The 19,624-nt window shown below is 43.0% G+C and overlaps 1 pseudogene; it reads right to left on the bottom strand.

Moving 5' to 3' along the window:
• Nucleotides 1-7,886: 7,886 nt before the first annotated feature.
• LOC132232911 (CREB-binding protein-like) lies at nucleotides 7,887-9,037 on the bottom strand (annotated as a pseudogene).
• Between the last annotated feature and the right edge of the window lie 10,587 nt (nucleotides 9,038-19,624).

The raw sequence follows: 19,624 nt of genomic DNA, 5'->3' as shown, positions 1-19,624 counted from the left end.
ATTAGGGTCAATTTGCATATTATTCTTTTATTATATAGGATTGTTTAGTCTTCAGAAAACAATTTGCTTCTTTTTGTAAAACAACCTATTTCCTTCAAAAAATAGTACTCCCACAATATTTACTTATATGTAAGGATTATGACACAAATATTGATTTTCCAAAAGTTGATTATTTTTATCATAACATAACTCAAACCTATTTTTTTCAGAGATATCATTTACTGGTACTAACACTGAGGAAGACATTGGTTAGAATAATAAGCTGCTTTCTGAAAAGTTGTATTCTTTTTTAAAAATATATTTTATTGATTTTTTACAGAGAGGAAGGGAGAGGGATAGAGAGTAAGAAACATCAATGAGAGATAAACATTGACCAGCTGCCTCCTGCACACTCCCTACTGGGTATGTGCCCACACCAAGGTACACGCCCTTGGCTGGAATCAAACCTGGGACCCCTGAGTCCGCAGGCTGACACTCTATCCACTGAGCCAAACCAGTTAGGGCTGAAAAGTTATATTCTTGTGAATAAAGTACACAATAGATGTTTATATGATATGTTTTTATTTGTACAACTTTATTATATATGTACAATGAATTTTAGTCTTTCATATAATTATGGACTTTTAAATCCATCAAATTCATTTTTTCATATAAAAAAGATAGATTCTTACCATGTCTTATTAAAGTCACTTAATTACTAATGGCTGAGTAGGAACCAAAAATCCTTATTAATCTAGCATTCTTTCTGTAATGCTCTGTATTGTCTAAAAAAGTTACAGATTAAACTAAAAAATGGGTTTTCAAGTGAATACATTTTTAAGTAAATAAAAAAAATTAAATTTGACATTCAGATTCCTAAAGAGGGCAGGTCTATAACTCTCCACAGACATTTAATGCCATTGGTACTTTAGTTCTGATTCTAAGTAGCTGACTCAAATTGTACAAGTTTATGAAGCTAAGTTGCTCTTCATTTTTTCTCATTTGTGAAAATGTAAGAAGTTGGATAAAGTAAACTCTATGATGTCATCTAGTTCTAAAATGAATCAGTTCTATGATTAAGCAGCCATTCTCTTCATATTTCAGAATCTCTACTAAATTAAACTTTATATACCTCACCTATCTCTCTCTTGTCCTCTACAATTTTTCTATCTTTACCTTAGATTTAGTCTTTTAAAGCTTTTGTTTAGATTATTTTTTCTGACTATATTAGAGGCCCAGGGCACAAAATTCATGCATGGGTAGGGTCCCTAGGCCTAGCTGGTGATCAGGGCCAACCTGTGGGGTGACTGGCAGGGCAATTGGTGAGCCCCTGCTGGCACCCACCTTGGCCAACCTGGCATCACCTCGCTCATTGACCCCACCACTACTGCCACTGCCAGTCGCCTCCCTCTGCGGGGGCAACTGGTGAGGTGATGGGGAGGGGGTCCTGCTGGCACCCGCCTTGGCTTGTCTGGGGCCTGCGGGCTGGGGGCAGCTCCTACATTAAGCGTCTGCCCCCTGGTGGTCAGTGCATGTCATAGTGACTGGTTGTTCTGCCATTCGGTCAATTTGCATATAAGGCTTTTACTATATAGGATCCTTACTCTTCCAATTCATACCTTCCACCATCATTGGATACCAGATCTCTGTGATAATTATGAATAAATAAATATTTAAAAGGGGCGAGGGAGTTGGTTATAGAATTAAAGTTTATACTTCCCTAAATAAGCCTTCAAAAATTACTATCTATTATCATCAATTAATAATTGATCATATTCAATTATCATCAAGATTTTTTTTGGTGATTTCCACCCCCCCCCCCCCACCACATTCCTGGAAAGGGTTTGGACAACTGAAAATGTAGTCTTGTTACCAATAATGAATAGTGAAAATTAAATTCTGCAACATTATTAAAGCTTAAAAACCTTTTCACCTAAAGATTTTTGCTAGAGTGTTACTTTTTAGATTTTGAACTATAATATTTTAAAATGTTATTAAGAAAATTGTGCTAATAAAGCTCTTGAAAATGGCTCCTTCAAGGAAATCTTATGCCAATTCAAACAATTACTATTTCATGCTGCTTAAAATTACCTGATTTCATCTGGAAAGTGATAAGTGATACTTGAATTAATGTGAAATTCAATTTTAGAGCAAGAGTTGATTCTGGCTTCCTTCCTAGTATCTAAGGGCGTGTGTATGTGTATGAACTGCATTTACTATGTGCAAATTACATCAATGTTTCAGTAATCTGTGGTCTTCTGATAAGTGAAAATTTTACATGGAATTCTTATTATAAATTTACAAATAATTCTGTTTCTTTTCATTATCAGATTTTTAATTAATCATGAATTGAAGAATTAACCTGAATATAGGATTAATATGCTAGGTTTAATGCATATTTATTAATGCTGTTTATACATTTATTAGAGGCCCGGTGCCCAAAAATTTGTGCACTCGGGGAGGTGTCCCTCAGCCTGGCCTGTGCCCTCTCGCAGTCTGGGAACCCTCGGGGGATGACCACCTGATGGTTTAGGCTCACTCCCTGGGGAATTGGGCCTAAGCTGGAAGTCATACATCACTCTGGCAGCCCAGGAGCCCTGGGGGTTGTCCACTTGCCAGCGGGTAGCAGACCTAAACTGCAGTCAGACATTCTTAGCGGTGCTGAGGAGGCGGGAGAGGCTCCTACCACCACCGCTGTACTGGCAGCCATCAGCCTGGATTGTGGCTGAGCAGAGCTCCCCCTGTGGAAATGCACTGACGACCAGGGGGCAGCTCCTGCATTGAGCGTCTTCCCCCTGGTGGTCAGTGTGTGTCATAGTGACCAGTGATTCCCAGTCTTTCTACTGCTAGGGTCAGTTTGCATATTACCCTTTTATTATATAGGATAGAGACCTGTTGCACGGGTGGGGGGCCAGCTGGTTTGCCCTGAATGCTGTCCTGGATGAGGGTAGGGGTCCCGCTGGGGTGCCTGGCCAGCCTGGGTGAGGGGCTGATGGCTGTTTTCAGGCTGGCCAAGCCCCCTGGCAACAGAAGCTCCCAGCCTCTCCTTTTTTTCTTTTTTTTTTTTTATTCTGGGATTTATTTACCTTCTATAATTGAAACTTTGTTGCCTTCAGTGGAGCTCAGAGCTGGCTCCTGCTCCCTCCAGCTCTGTGGCCAGGGATGGCTGAAAGCAGGTATTGGGGCTTTATTTATCTTCTATCATTGAAACTTTGTTGTTTTGAGAGGAGCTCAGAGCCGGCCAGGGCAGGAGGGAGGGAAGCCTCCTGCTCGCTCCAGCTCCGTGGCCATGGCTGGTTGAAAGCAGGTATCTGGGGTTTATTACCTTCTATAATTGAAACTTTGTTGCAGGAAGAAACCAAGATGGCGGCATAGGTAAACACTGGAGATTGCTGCCTCGCACAACCACTTCAAAAATACAACTAAAAGATGGAACGGACATCACCCAGAACCACAGGAAGGCTGGCTGAGGGGGAATTCTACAACTAGAAGGAAAGAGAACAGCATACTGAGACTCAGAGAAGGCTCAGTGCGGAAAACACAAAGGTGCACAGGTGTGTGCACAGCGGGCTGGCGGCTGAGGGCGTGGTTGTCTGTTTCAATTCGGAGGGAGTCTCAGGCTCTGAGCTCCGGTTCCGGGTGAGTCTCTGGGGACCGAGACTCAAACGGGAGAAGCAGGACTGTCTGGCATCAGTTGGAACTCGAGGGCAGCTTTCTCTCTGAGGTTTGCTGTGGTTTCTGGGACTCGGAGAGGCAGATCCTCTGGGGACCGGACTGAGAGCAGCCATAACTGCTCAATTGGCCCTCCCTGTTGATCCCCTGGGACCCGCCCTGCCCAAGCCCTGCACAGAGGCATTTGCGGGATAGCCTTAGGCAAAGGCTAGATTAGCACCTCCCTAGAGGACAGAAGTTCTCCCACTGCAGACACAGCTGATTCTCACAGCCAGCTGGCCTGGAGGTCAAATCCCCCCCAATATTACCTACAACAATCAAGGCTTAACTACAACAAGACTGCGCACAAAGACCACAAGGGGGTGAACCAAGAAAGCATAAAAAATGCGGAGACAAAGAAACAGGACACAACAGACAGAAATGGAGGATATAGAGTTCAAACCCACACTTTTACGGTCTCTCAAGAACTGCCTAGAAGCCGCCGATAAACTTAGTAAGGCCCTCGAAAAGACTGATGAGACCGCCGATAAATATAGTGAGATCCTCAAGAAATCTAATGAGACCCTCGATGTTGTGATAAAGGACCAACTAGAAATTAAGCATACCCTGACTGAAATAAAGAATATTATACAGACCCCCAACAGCAGACCAGAGGAGCACAAGAATCAAGGCAAAGATTTGAAATGCGAAGAAGCGAAAAACACCCAACCGGAAAAGCAAAATGAAAAAAGAATCCAAAAATACGAAGATAGTGTAAGGAGCCTCTGGGACAGCTTCAAGCGTACCAACATCAGAATTATAGGGGTGCCAGAAGATGAGAGAGAGCAAGATATTGAAAACCTATTTGAAGAAATAATGACAGAAAACTTCCCCTACCTGGTGAAAAAAATAGACTTACAGGTCCAGGAAGGGCAGAGAATCCCAAACAAAAGGAATCCAAAGAGGACCACACAAAGACACATCATAATTAAAATGCCAAGGGCTAAAGACAAAGAGAGAATCTTAAAAGAAGCAAGAGAAAGAAACTCAGTTACCTACAGGGGAATACCCATACAACTGTCAGTTGATTTCTCAACAGAAACTTTGCAAGCCAGAAGGGAATGGCAAGAAATATTCAAAGTGATGAATACCAAGAACCTACAACCAAGGTTACTTTATCCAGCAAAGCTATCATTCAGAATTGAAGGTCAGATAAAGAGCTTCAGAGATAAGAAAAAGCTAAAGGAGTTCATCACCACCAAACCAGTATTATATGAAATGCTGAAAGGTATCTTTTAAGAAGAGGAAGAAGAAGAAAAAGGTGAAGATACAAATTATGAACAACAAATATGCATCTATCAACAAGTGAATCTAAGAACCAAGTGAATAAATAATCTGATGAACAGAATGAACTGGTGATTTTAATAGAATCAGGGACATAGAAAGGGAATGGACTGACTATTCTTGGGGGGGAAAGGGGTGTGGGAGATGCGGGAAGAGACTGGACAACAATCGTGCACCTATGGATGAGGACAGTGGGTGGGGAGTGAGCGTGGAGGGTGGGGTGGGAACTGGGAGGAGGGGAGTTATGGGGGAAAAAAAGAGGAACAAATGTAATAATCTGAACAATACAGATTTAATTAAAAAAAAATTGAAACTTTGTTGCCTGGAATGGGGCTCAGAGTTGGCTGGGAAGCTTGGCTTCCTCCATCACTGGAGAAACCAAGCCTCCTGCTCACTTCAGCTCCGTGGCTGCCAGCCGCCATCTTGGTTGGGTTAATTTGCATATAGTCACTCTGATTGGCTGGTGGGTGTGGCTTAAGGCGTAGCATAGGTACGGTCAATTTGCATGTTTGTCTTTTATTAGATTAGATAAGGAGCAATAATTATTTGAGAGCAATCATTCTTAAATTAGTATTTTAGTAACATTAATTCAAAGACATGGTCCAAGTGTCCAATTCTATATAATAAAAACCTAATATGCAAATCAACTAAATGGCAAAACAACCGGTCACTATGACATGCACTGACCACCAGGAAGAAGATGCTCAATGCAGGAGTTTCCCCCTTGTGGTTGGTGCACTCCCATCGGGGGAGCATCACTCAGCCAGAAGCCGGGCTCATGGCTGGTGAGCGCACGGCAGTGGCAGGAGCCTCTCTCACCTCTGTGGCAGTGCTGAGGACCCCTTGGGGGTTCTGGACTGCGAGAGAGCGTAGGTTGGGCTGAGGGACCCGCCTGAGTGCACGAATGTCATGCACCAGGCCTCTAGTTACATCCTATATAATAAAAGCCTAATATGCTAAGTGTCTGGTCATCTGGTAGGCGGTTCAACCAATAAAAGTGTAATGTGCTAATGATATGCTAAATCTGCTCAACCGCTCGCTATGATATGCACTGACCACCAGAGGGCAGACAGTTGACTGGTCTACCAGTTGCTATGACGTGCACTGACCACTGTGGGGCAGATGCTCCAACCTGTAGGTTAGCTTGCTGCTGGGTTCTGGCTGATTGGGGCTGAGTGAGATAGGCCGGGCATATCCTGGAGCCCTCCCGTGGTCCCTGCCTGGCTGGCCAAGCTCCCACATTACTCCCGGCCCTAATCATGAACCAGTGGGGTACCCTTGGACTGGCCTGCACCCTCTCGCAATCCTGGACCCCTCAGGGGATGTTGGAGAGCCAGTTTTGGCCAGATCCCACAGGCCAGGCCAAGGGACCCCACTGGTGCACAAATTTGTACACCGGGCCTCTAGTTTATAAATAATTACACTGATATAAGCCTGCATATGCAAATTACATTCACTTTCTAAAAGACCTTTCTTAACAGTGCTACAGAGGCTAAGAGTAAGAAACTAATCCTTTGAATAAGTTCACTGATAGCTAGTACTTTATTGTTGATAATAGGATATGTATGGATTATTAGCTAATTTATGCCCATTTACTCAGATGATAAATTAATAGCAAGACTCAATAGATATCTGAATTTAATATGTTCAGTTACCCAAAGAACTCATTTTTAATAGTGGAAAATCATCTCCATTAACATTTATGTTATTAATCAACTTAAGTTAATTTTAAAATATTCAGAACTATAAGTCAATATTCGTTGAAAAAAGATACTAGGGATAATATATTGTTTTGTTATGAGAATTTTTTCACATGACTTAAAAACTTTAGACTGTTTCTCAGGGGAAATTGATGTTAAAATTTATTTTCTAATCAAACTTAAATTTTTGATTATGCAAGATGAAAATCATTCCTACCCTAAATCTTAGTGTCACTCTATTAATAGGAAAAGATATTTTGTAAAAACATTCTTTTCATACTTATTTTTTTCCTGACACATGTATCTGGACAAAATCTTATTTTATTTTATTATAATACTAGGGGCCCGGTGCACAAAATTCGTGCACTGGGTGTGTGTGTGTTGGGGAGTGTCCCTCAGCCCAGCCTGCCCCCTCTCACATACTGGGAGCCCTCAGGCGTTGACCCCCATCACCCTCCAATCACAGGATCAGCCCCTTGCCCACACCTGACACCTCTGGCTGAGGCGTCCGGCCCGGGCAGTGGGGACCCGCAGCTGCAGCGGCCCCGCGATTGTGGGCTTTGCTTTAGGCCCAGGCAAGGGACCCTTAGCTCCTGGGACTGCCAGCTTCGACCATGCCCAGCTCCCATCGCTGGCTCCACCCCTACTTCCTGCTATCACTGGCCAGGGCAGCAAAGGTGCCTGATTCTCCAATCATGGCTGGGGGGCAGGGCAAAGGCCGCCTTTGCCCTGCCCCCCAGCGCTTAGCTCCCCCCTGGGTTTCTGATCACTGTCAGTGGCAGGGGGCTTCTTCCTGCTTTCCCTTTCGCCTCCCTGCATTGTGCCTACATATGCAAATTAACTGCCATCTTGTTGGCAGTTAACTGCCAATCTTAGCTGGCAGTTAACTGCCAATCTTAGCTGGCAGTTAACTGCCAATCTTAGTTGGCAGTTAATTTGCATATAGCCCTGATTAGCCAATGAAAAGGGTAGCTCGTATGCCAATTACCGTTTTTCTCTTTTATTAGTGTTGACTAGATGCCCAGTGCACAAAATTTGTGCACTGGAGAAGTGACCCCCAGCCCAGCCTGCACCCTTTCCAATCTGGGAACCCTCAGGAGATGTCCGACTGCTGGCTTAAACCCAATCCCACAGGGACAGTCAGACATGCCTCTTGCAATGTTGCTTTTGCTGCTGTTGCTCCGTGGCATCTCTCTGTACTGTGGTTCATACTCACCATGCTGGGGTTGTCCTCCGGTTTATGATGTTCAAGGCCTAGCCTTGGGGGTTCAGGCCTTCCTTTGCTTGCTGCTGTGGAGGGACAGCAGGTCGTGGCCCACTGGCTTGCATGCTGTTCAGATTCAGCAGGCTGGGTTAGAGCTGAAGGCCGGGCTGGCCGGCCACTTACTTGGAAGTGTGCTATTTAATGAGAGCTGCCATCAGCTGAGGGTTTGATTTGAGGATGTGGAGCATGTGCTGCTGCTGGGGGAGCTGGGAGACTTCAGGGTCCGCAGCAGGTCCTGCAGGGCACCTGGAGAGATGCTCTGAGGTGGCGCACCTTGGGTCTGCACAGATATCACGGGTCTGGGCATGCCTCTCATTGGCTGTTGCTGGGGGATGGGTGCCGGCTGCCACTGCTAGGGGTCGGGGGCAGAATGACAGGCCCACTGACCTGGTTGGGTCACATTCAGGCCCATGGGGGCCATCTGGCTCTCGGGGTCACTTGCCTCAAGGGCACACTGTTGTTGGTGCTCACCCAGTAGAGATGCTGCTGCTGCTGTGCCTCGTGTGTAATCTGCCAGGTGCCTCCACTGCTGCAGGTGGGCCTGGGCGGGGGCGGTGGGGCTGGCACCGTGTTAGTGGGCTTCCCAGTGTAACTGTGGTGGGGGCTGAGTTCTGGCCGCGCTGGAGAAGCCGGCTAGTGACATGCTCACAGCAAGGTCTGGGGCAGGGGGGCTGTGGTGTCCAGGGTGTGCTGGGATGCAGTCTGGGGGGCCGGGGTGGTGCTGAAGGAGGGGAAGGCAGACTCTGCTGAGGCACAGTGCGGGTGTTGATGGTGGCATCCGCTGGTGCATGAGCTACATGTGCTACCAGCAGTGCTGTATCTTCTGCTGGAAGAGCTTCTGCTTGATGTTGAGGCAGTAGGGGATGGGGCATGTGTTTTCCTGGCAGTGTTTGGCATGGTAGCAGCAAAGGGCCATGCACTGCTTGCACACTCCGCGACTTCCATTGGTCTTGCTCTGGCAGCCCTAGGTGTGCTGCACAACCCACCTCATCTTCTGTCAGGACGGCTGTGGGCAGTTGGCGTTGTGGCACTGGCGGGCATGCCTCAGGGACTGGATGCAGTGCTGAATGGCCTGGCACTGCCACTCCTGGAGGCTCATCAACTGCGGCTCACTGCCACTGCTGCGGGAGCAGAGGCAGCCCTGCCTCCTCCCCTCCAGCTCCCACAGTGGCTCTGCCTCCTCCGCTTCTGCTCCCCTGCCTCCTTTGCTCTGGCTCCACAGTGGCAGTTACTGCCTCCTTCCTCCAGCTCCCCAGGCTGCGGCACTGCCTCCTCCACTCTGGCTCCTACGGCAGCCCCGCCTCCTCCGCTCTTGCTCCCCTGCTGCCAGGGCTGCAGAACCCCCTCACAGAAGCTGTGAGAAGCAGCCACAGGAACCCCTGCACCCCTGTGGGGCTGCAGGAATCCCGGCGGCGGCTGCGCGGAGCGGCCGCTGGCCCCTCCCCCGCTGCCCCGCCCCCACTGTGTGCGCTGCCATCTTGTGACGTGTTGCGGAGTGAGGGTTAATTTGCATATTATCTCTTTATTATATAGGAATAGAGGCCCGGTGCTCTTGGAGGATGTCCAACTGACATCCTTTGCGCTGCTGTGGAAGCGGGAGAGGCTCCCACTACCACCGCTGCACTCTCCAGCCATGAGCCTGGCTTCTGGCTGAGTGGTGCTCACCCTGTGGGAGTGTACTGACCACTAGGGGGCAGCTCCTGCGTTAAGCATCTGCCCCCTGGTGGTCAGTGCATGTCATAGCGACCGGTCATTCTGCCGTTTGCTTGATTTGCATATTACCCTTTTATTATATAGGATATACCTTAAATATTAAAACAAATTTTATTTGGTTTATTATGAAACATAAAATACTAAATTTTATAAAAGCCAATCACCAACTAAAAATGAAACAAAAAGATAGATATATGAAAGACTTCTAGTCAATACAAATAATCCCTAGACTTGAGCAGGACAGTCTAATTGTTTCCTGGCTATCATAGGTATCACATCTGTTGTGTCTTTATTTATACTGGGTAGGTGTGGGGGTCACATCTGTTCTTCAGCATGTTGAAGCTTGTTTCATAGGTAATTACTTTTAGATTAGCTTGTTTGGATGGATCAAAATAGCCTTTATTTTAAGGCTAATTCATGCTTTCTCCTGAAGCATGTTCTCAGGTTTTCACTTATTACCCCAAGTATTCAGTTGTCTCTCCTCTGGCTGGTGAAAATCTGAACAGCTCCTAGGTCTATGTAAGCTCAAACAACTATTTAGTTTATACCTTCCTGGCAATTGTTATTTTCTTAGCCTCATGGAGTTTTATCCTATTTATGTACATATTAGTATTACATGGAAGACTCAAAAGGGATAACATGCAAATTTCTGAAGCCATTTCTCAGTATAGGTCCTTGTCTCTGATACTCTGCCCCACACACTGCAGCTGCCTGAGCCTCCCTAAACTCTGCTCTCTGTCTCCCCACCACACCAGGGCTTCCAGGCTCTTTACATTCTCCCTTCCTGTCAGAATAAGAAACCTCTTCTCAGAAGGAAGTTGGCATTTGTAAGGTTCCTCTTATGTGTTTCCTTTCTTTCATGGTTGTATTTTGCCTATTGTCCAATATCTGAAAACTTTTTTTCACATGTTTTTCTACTTTTGCAGTTGTATACAGCAAAAAAAAAAAAATAGTTCAGTACCACTTACTTATTAATAAGTAAAAGTAGAGCACAATTTTATAACTGAATATAAAAAGTCTAAATTTTTGTCAGAGTCATACTGGAGATTTGACATTTTTGTTGTAAAAATGTTATTTTGCTCATTTTTCCTTCGTACTGCAAATCATCTGAATTGTGTTCAAAAGTGGACATCAATGTCAGCAAAAATGACAAATTTTTACTTCAAAACAGAATTATTTTTTCAAATACATAAGTGAGTATATAAAATCAGTTCTCTGAACCCCATATTGTGCAACATATGGACCGAGGCTTAAGACATTATAAGATTTAATTTTACCAATGTACATGTCAGTCATAAATGAAAATCTCTAAGACATTCTAAATTGTCTATGACTTCCAATAGAAATGATGTTAAGGAGCTTTCAGGGTGAATTGGAGCTGGATCACCACAGCATAACATTGCAGAATAAATTGACTTATTGGATGGTACACTTTCTATTTGACTTTAGCACATGTTAGTGTTATTGATACTAAGGTTTTCTTCCTTGATGAAATTAGCCAACACTACCAGATGTTTCTTTAAGAAGTGCCTGAATCACACCATCAGTACAGAAGTGGATACTTTCATACTTCTTTGCTATTATAGATTGGTACGGATTTACTTACTAAAATGACAGTAGTAAATTATTTCAGAGTGAAATTTTAAAACAAGGTAAAAATTTGATTAACCATAAACAGGTTAGAATTGAAATTTTATCACTTAGCAGTTTTTCTTTACTCTGATAATGACTATATTTTGATTCTACCGACTTAGAAAAATTATTATTAGACTGAATACCATATGGTCACAACTTATCACATTGCCCCATCTTGTCAGACTTCAAAGAGCTTAAGCAGTAAAGAAATGCATGTCACACACACATTGTGGTGGCAGAAAATAGCTAGTTGTTCAACAATCCAGTTTTCATTTTCTTTCGAGTACACATCTAGAACCAAATTCCCTAGCTTACTTTTCAATTAGATGTGTCTGGATGGTCTTTACACATTGGAATGTGGGAGTAGGTAATATAAGTATTTTCATGTTGGTCCACAATAATTTCCTTCATGATCTTCCCTTCTCTTTTCTCCCACCCATATTTTGCTCACTGTAGAAAACTTCAATAACATTTATGGGGCAGCTTAATAATAGGAAAGGAACACTGGTTATACCCCTGTTCACTCACTGACCATGTAGCTCTATGGAGAGTAGTTGGAAATAGTCAAGGTGTGCTGTATGTGGCTTTTATCTTCTACTTCCAACAATATACTTTATGAAAAGGATGCCCTTAAGTGAAAAGGGACTGTCTTTCAGAGAACAAAGATATTAGTAGGACTTGAGAAGAAATGGGCCATGCAGGCTTGAAAAAGCCAAATGCTATTGGAACCTAAGTAACTAAGTACTAAAAAATCCTATATAATAAAAGGCTAATATGCAAATTGACTGAACTGCGAAACAACTGGTCGCTACAGCGCACACTGACCACTAGGGGGCAGATGCTTAACTTGGGAGCTGCCCCCTGGTGGTCAGTGCGCTCCCATAGGGGGAATGCCGCTCAGCCAGAAGCTGGGCTCTTGGCTGGTGAGCGCAGCGGCAGTTGCGGGAGCCTCTCCCACCTCCGTGGCAGTGCTAAGGCTGTCTGACTGACACCCCCCCACACACACACACCCAGTGCTAAGGATGTCAGTTGGACATCCCCTGAGAGCTCCCAGACTGTGAAAGGGTGCAGGCCAGACTGAGGGATGCCCCCTGAGTGCATGAATTTTGTGCACTGGGCCTCTAGTATAAGATATATATATTAAGGTTTGAGCCACAATGCCACAGTAAGACTTTTTAAATGAATAAAGAAACTGCAATAAGGCAAAGATCAGTTTAGTGGCATTGCATTTCCCACAAATACTGTTCCAGATGACCTCAAGTTAATCTACTAAGTTGAGAGAGATGTCTAAGTAAAGAATCAAAGAAATAAAGCAGGGAACAAACTGGATTATGTCAAGGAACAAAGTGGATATGGTTACTGGCACATGCAAATAAATCACAAGCTAAACTAAATAGTTAAGGGAATTGTCATGTGTGCATAAGTGCACATGCACATACAAAGACATGCACACACTGTCTTAGTCCCTTCAGGCTGCTTTAAGAAAATACCATAGATTGGGTAGCTTATAAACAATAGAAATTTATTTCTCATAGATCTGGAGGCTGTAAATCTGAGATCAGGTGCCAGCATTTGGTTGGATGAAGGTCCCTTTCAGAGTTGCAGACTTCTTGTTGCATTGCAACATGGCAGAGAGGTAAGGGAGGTCTGTGGGATCTCTTTTATAAAAGCATTAATCTTATTCATGAGTAGTCTATCCTCATGACCTAAACACCTCCCAAAGGCTCTATTTCCCAATATTATCTAATTGGGAATTAGGATTTTAGCATATGAAGTTTAGGGGGACATAAACATTCAGACCGTAGTATTCTTCCCCCATCTCCCCTCCAATTCATATCCTTTTTACATACAGAATACTTTTATTTTATCCTAACAACCACCAAAGTCTTACCTGGCTCCACCACCAACCTAAAAGTCAACGTCCAAAGTGCCACGTAAATATAATCAAATTAAATATGGATACATGATTCTTCCTGAGACAAATTGCTTACTGGCTGTGAATCTGTGAAATCAAACATGTTATGGGCATCCAAAACACAATGGTGGGATAGACAAAGACAAACAAACACTACCATTTCTAAGGGAGGGAAATAGGAAATGACAAAGAGCTAAAGGTCCAAAGCAAGTCCAAAATCTTAACAACCATTGGCACAGGGAGTCCCATCTTCCAGACACACTGGGGAAGGTATTTGTTACATTAGCACCCCCAGTTCCTGGCACTAATTTTCTGTCCTAGCCCATGTGGGCTGCTATCACAAAATATCACCGACTGTGTAGCTTATAAACAACAGAAATTTATTTCTCACAGCTGGAAGTCTGAGATAAGGGTGAGGGTCCAAACTCACAAAATTGGAAAATGGTTAAACATCTTTTCTTTTAAAATCTTTCCCCTTCCTTCCTTCCTTCCTTCCTTCCTTCCTTCCTTCCTTCCTTCCTTCCTTCCTTCCTTCCTTCCTTCCTTCCTTCCTTCCTTCCTCCCTCCCTCCCTCCCTCCCTCCCTCCCTCCCTCTCTCTCTCTCTCCCTTCTTCCCTTCTCTCTCTCTCTCTCTCTCTCTCTCTCTCTCTCTCTCTCTCTTTCTTTCTTTCTTTCTTTCTTTCTCTCTTTCATTTTTTAGAGAGAAAGAGAGAAACATAGATCCATTGCCTCCTGTACAAACTCCGACCCGGGACCAAATACACAACCTGTGTATGTGCCCTGACAGGTGACCTTTCATTGCACTGGATGAGAATCAAACAACAGAGCCACACTGGCAAGGGAAACGCACATCTCTTTATAATAATATTCTCTTTTATAATATTCTCTTTTACTCTGAAACGTTCAGTAATTTCAGGTATCTGATCATTGCAAACTAAAATGTGGGGAAGATACTCTGGTTTCTCTTCAGATCGCATAAATCTTTCGCCTTTTAAAATGTGGGGAAGCCAGCATGTCAGGCCTTACAAACTCAAAGACCAAAGTAACCACATAGGATGATCTGACCATAAAAATTCCTCACTAAAAACAAGTCATGGCAGTAGTCACCTCCTAGGCCTGTAGCTTCCTTGGCAAAGGTCAGTTTTCACTTGAAGTGAGCCTGTCTATTGCCCTTTTACTTCTAAGAGGATATACCTTTAAAATGTCAGAGTAATCTCCTTTTTCAGGCCCCAAGTCACAACCGCTGGCAGTAGAGCAGACACCACAGAATCCCTCATTGTTATTTTGTTCCCCTCAAATTACCTCTATGTGCTGCCGATGTTAATTGTTAACTATCCTGTACCACTAATGTGAAAGAAGCATGTGTCTGTCCATTTTGCTTTTTCTCCAATCCCAGAGACTTCTTTTCTTTTCCCTGCCTCCCTAATCTATCACCAAAGGATTTCATGTAACCCTCCTTAAGTCTCCTATAATGTGAATGTATAAAATAAACTCAGATCTGCCATTCTCCGGAACATTTTTCTCAATCTGTTGAGATTTTGCTTCTCAGCAATTGTCATCAGTTTAAGCTCAAATAAATTCATAAAAATTTTCTACAGATTTGAACATTTCTTACATTGACAAAAGTAAATACTATTTCTTACTTGTCTAAAATTTGCCTCACCTATTATTTATATGTGATTCCATGGTACATTGTATAAGTCTAGTCTTTAACATTAATGCACTGTAACATTTGGTATAAATACTTCCCATGTGAACTCAATCTATGATCATAATTCAGGACATAAAAATCTTTTATTAAGAATTGAGAATATGTTTTGACTTATAAATCACCAATATAATTTGTGTAATATGTCCAAGTTGAAGGAAACTTTGACAAGTTGTGAATTGCCCAGATAATTTCTTCATTTTCCTTTTCTGCTTAATATATGATGAAAGTTTGGAACTTATTGCTGAGTTAAAGCATAACCTTCCTAGTCAGCATGGCTCAATGGTTGAATATCAACCTATGAACCAGGAAGTCAAGGTTTGATTGCTGATCAGGGCATATGCACTGGTTGCAGACTCGGTCCATACAGGAGGCAGCGGATCAATGATTCTCTCTTATCAGTGATGTTTTTATCTCTCTCTCCCCTCCCTTCTTCTCTGAAATAAATAAAAATCTACATTATAAAAGACCAGGGGCTGTCATGACCTAAACAACCAAATGGACGACTGGTCACCAGGAAGTGCATGGAGCACCTCTCGGTCGCTCCCCCCTGGCCCACAGGCTCTTATCACAGTAAGGCTGGCAGCTGGCAAGCAGGTGGAGTGGTGGGCGGGGCAAGGTGGGCACAGCGAGGTCGTTAGCCTCTGGCCCAGGGCTGGGCTGGAGGCCTAACGACCTCGCTGCTGCCGGGTGGGCTACAGATCAGGACCAGAGAGAGACCCCAAGAGAGAAGCAAGTCATGATCCACAGCCACCACGACTGCTAGTGAGGTCCAGAGAGAGAGAGAGAGGCGGGGCCTGATCCGCAGCTGCCGCAGAGGCTGTGGATCAGGCCCAGAGATAGGCCCAGAGACACTGACTGGCATAGAAACTGACCAATAAGAATTAATCTGGGTGAAATTGGCAAGAGAACCTGACTAGAACGTGGTGACTGAACCTGGCTGGAGAACCTGGACAGAACCTGGCTGGAGAACCTAGCGAGGGAACATGGCCACAGAACCTGGCTGGAGATCCGAAGCAGAACCTCTCTGGAGATCCAGACCAGAACTTGGCTGGAGATCCTGGCTGGAGATCCTGGCTAGGCTGCTGATCAACTGAACACTGTCTCCGTGTCATTCCTTCTTCGCCGACTCCGTCCACACCTTTGGGAACCCCTGGACCTGCTGGAGTTGGACCCCAGCAGGGGGGGAGGGGCAAGGAGGGGATAAGGACATATATGTAATACCTTAATCAATAATGAAAATTAAAAAAAAAAAAAAAAGAATTAATCTGGGTGAACTGTGAAGGCAGAACCTGGGGTGGGGGCTAAGGAGGGGTTTTAAGGGCAACAGCTGATTGCTGTAAGGTGTAAGAAAGTGGTTCAATTTTTTAATGCCCAGTTTGGCAGTGTAGTGCATATGGCTGGCTATCAGTCCAGATATAGGGATTATGTGTTTTTGTCTGACAAGAGCATCTCCCCTGCTGAAAAAGGCTGCCCCCACCCCCATTTAAGCAATCCTATCCTGTATAATCTATCTACACTAATAATAGGGTAATATGCTAATTAGACTGGGTTGACTGGCCATCTTCTGGACATCCGACTTCCTTCTGGACAAAGCCATGGTGGTGGGGGCTGAGGCAGAGGCAGTTAGGGGTGATCAGGCCGGCAGGGGAGGGCCATTGGGGGCAAGATCAGGGCAGCAGGGGGCAATCAGGCCAGCAGGGGAGCAGTTAAAAGTAATCAGGCAGGCAGGTGAGCGGTTAGGAGGCAGTGGTCCCAGAGTGGGAGAGGGATGTCCAATGGCAGTCGGACATCCCCCAAGGGGTCCCCGATTGGAGAGGGTGCAGGCTGGGCTAAGGGAACCAGCTCCCCTCCCCCGTACATGAATTTCATGCACCGGGCCTCTAGTATATTTTTTAAAAAACAAAAATATAACCAGACTTAAGCAGATACATTGCTAATCACTGGTTAATTTTTGCCATTACTGTTTACATACTTTGAAATTGGTTCCATGTATTACTATAGAATTTTTTATTAATATTGTCTCATGATATAAGCAACTGGTTAAATTACATATGGCAAAAATGCTAATAATAAATTAGAAAATAAAATCTTAACAGATTTTTTTCATTGCAATTCAAGTGTAAATATGAGCATATTTAAATAATTTTATTGACTTCAGATCTGTAACAGACTGTTGGTGAATGAAGTTTCCCCTTGCCTTTCAGCTCCTTGTGGAAAGCTGTTAGATTGATTTCATACCCTTATGTCAGATTTGATAAATGGTGCACTGAATGAAACACTCAACTACAAATGAGAAGCTATTACTCCAGGAGCAATTTGATGAGCTTAGAGAACATCACATACCACTTTCTGTTTGTATCTTCAGAGAAGGTAATTAGTGAAACCGTTGCTGGAATTATAATAATTCTTTAGTGTAGTTATTTTTAAAATAAAGCCTTGGTGATTTTAGTTTCAGTTTGAGTGTAATTATTTTTCAATTAACAGATCAGAATATGAACCCTACAGTTTCAGCACTACTCATTATAGTTCTTGCCACAAAATGAGAATATTCCAATAAGATGGTCCTCTAAAAGAAGGAAAGAAAATGCCACCTAGGGGGACATGGAAACAACCTTTGACACTTTAAAATCTTGGTTTTGAGTGAAATGTTACTTAAGCAGAAGTACATACACAAATAATGTGTATACTCTGGAGGCCATCTGAATTAACATGTATTTTATTAACCCACAAAAGGAATATCTGTTCTCTAAAAGTTCTATTTCAGAACAATAATCACTTTGGTGGATTTCAAGTCAGTTATTATTCCATTCTGTATTAGTTTCCTATTGTTATTGTAACAGATTACCACAAATTTAGAGGCTTAAAACATATTTATTATCCTCTAGTTTTGGAGGTCAGAAATCTGAACTGAGCCATAGAGTGTGTTTCTTCTGGGAAGAAACCATCAACTTGCCTTCCTTAGTTTCTAGAGGCTGCCAGCATTTTTGGTTTCTGAGCCTGAATAAATCTGGCCTCTGCTTTTATTTTCAGATGGCCTCCTCACTGTTGTCACTATACTGAGCCTGCCCTGATAATCAAAGTAACTTCCCTTTTACAATACGCTTAACTTAATCACTTCTGTAAACTTGCTTTTGCAACATAAGATAACATTTCATAGTTTCCAGGTATCAGAACATAGACATCTTTGGGGAATGTTTTATAGCTTACCACACATTTGTTTCCTGATCATTATTGAGCACCATTTTTTTTTTAATACACTGATGTTTTAGGGAACACAAAGTTGAAAGGAACCTGGACTTTATATTAAGAAGTTTACTAAATAGGAAAAAAAAATTCATACGTTAATGAGTATAACTACAAGTAGAAGAAAAATGTTATGAAAGTTCAAAAGAATTACCTTGTATTTGTCAAGTCATAGAATACTTAGATCTATGAATCACATTAAGGTATAGAGGGTAGCATATTCAGATAAAAGACATTACAATTATTATATAAATAAAAATAAATTCAAATGGAGCAAAATTAAAAGAACTGGGAATATTTAATTCATAAAAGGGGTTATGGTAACTATATTTAAACATTTGAGGAAATGTTATTTGGAAGTTCTGATAACTTTGTTCTGGAACCAATGCATATAAATTATTGGAAGTAATACTGTATTAGTCTATCCAGGGTGCTCTTACAAAGAACCACAGACTGAGTAGCTTATAAAAAACAGAAATTTATTACTCACAAAAATCTGAGATCAGGGTGCCAGAAAGGTCAGGTGAGGGCCCTCTTCTGACTTGCAGACTTTTCACTGCGTCCTCACATGGTGGAAGGGAAGGGAACTTCGTGGGTTTTCTTTAATAAGAACATTAATACCACTCATGAGGGCTCCACCTTCATGACCTAGATACTCTTCAAAGGCCTCACCTCCTCATGCTATCACATTTAGTGTTATGACTTCAACATATGACTTTTGGGGGTACATAGACATTCAGATGATAGCACATACTTCAGTTGAAAATAAGAAACCTACTTTCTAATACCACCTAGAAGAGGAATAGATTTCTTCAAGGAGAAAATTATTTTGAAATGAAATAGGACAACTATTTGGTCTTATTATCATAGAGCAGCTTCAGACATCAGAAGAGTATTTGAATTAGATGACTTTGAGTTTTCATTTGATAAAATCTCCAGATATGTGATTCAAGGAAATCGTAAAGGAAATTGCAATTGGGATTCATATGAACAGACAAGTGGGGTCCAGTGGTTCTCAACCTTCCTAATGCCGTGACACTTTAATACAGTTCCTCATGTTATGGTGACCCCCAATCATAAAATTATTTTCATTGCTACTTCATAACTGTGATTTTGCTGCTGTTATGAATCATAATTTAAATATCTGATATGCAGGATGTATTTTCAGGGGTCGTGACCCACAGGTTGAGAACTGCTGGTAGACATTTTCAACTTAGGAGATGACTGAATGAAAAGCATTAGCTGAAACAGAGCCAGATGGAGTTAGCTCTATAGATTTTCCTGTCAGAGCATTCAGCTTGAGTTGAAGGTGTGTGCACTGCACTCAGGCGTGTCTGGGAATGTCTGAAGAACCACTGAGCTAAGTTGGCTAAGTGTCTATTGTTTATTCACCCGAGAGACCAAGAAATCTGGAGAAGGTATAAAAACATGGATGTTCTGGAGTAACTAAAGCAATTTGAAAAACATTA

Source organism: Myotis daubentonii, chromosome 1 (assembly GCF_963259705.1).
Source record: "Myotis daubentonii chromosome 1, mMyoDau2.1, whole genome shotgun sequence".
Lineage (NCBI taxonomy): Eukaryota > Metazoa > Chordata > Mammalia > Chiroptera > Vespertilionidae > Myotis > Myotis daubentonii.
This window is presented reverse-complemented; position numbering and strand designations above follow the sequence as displayed.